Source organism: Petaurus breviceps, unplaced genomic scaffold (assembly GCF_028583685.1).
Source record: "Petaurus breviceps papuanus isolate PSGF00001 unplaced genomic scaffold, PetGlider_PUasm1.0 187, whole genome shotgun sequence".
Classification (NCBI taxonomy): Eukaryota; Metazoa; Chordata; class Mammalia; order Diprotodontia; family Petauridae; genus Petaurus; species Petaurus breviceps.
Window position 1 is genome coordinate 28,045,929 of NW_027185799.1, and position 820 is coordinate 28,046,748.

The window sequence follows — 820 nt, forward strand, 5'->3', positions numbered from 1 at the left end:
TATATCAGCATATTTGTAATCTCTATAGGCATTGTGAATATGGCATTGCTGATACACCCTGGGAGGTAGTTGTTATCATTATCCCCATTTTGAAGATAAGGAAACTGAGACAGAGAGGTTACATGACTTGCCCAATGTCACATAGCTGTTAAGATTCTGAAGCTAAATTTGAATTCAGATCATCCTGACTCTAAGTCAAGAGCTATATCTGCTGAGTCACATACCTACCAATGAGAATACAAGGCTCATAATGTGCTTATAAATTTTGGTTATGTTTTAAGAAAAGATTTTATTTGGTAGAGCAAAACACTACCTTAAAGGCTCAATTCCAACAAGATTTCCCCCATACCTAATTCAAAATAATGCAAGATTCATTGGAAGATACAAGAAATAACTGTTTTATGAACTTCTGACTATTAAAATCAAGTGAGGCATAAAACAGGGAGATATGTATTCATCCAAACATATGTACACCATCATGGGAAATATTCAGAACCAAGTCAGAATGAAAGGGTTCCATATGGATGACAAGGTTCTCCAGATACTCCTCTTTGTGGTTGATGTTGTCCTGGGCGCATTACGCCCTCCAATACGAGAGCAGAAATCACTCAAAAGTTAGCTCTAATTAGCCTATTTAGTGTTCAGATTATGGAATTGGTTGGACAGTGCATAGGACTGTTCCATTTATGTTATATCCTAGGTATGCATGCATCTTTCAGAAGGACAGAGTGAAGAACAAGAAGCTGGACCCAGAATCAAACAGGAAGAAAATGGCAAATTGAATTGCCTTTAAAAAAGAGCATAAGGCCAGCTAGGTAGT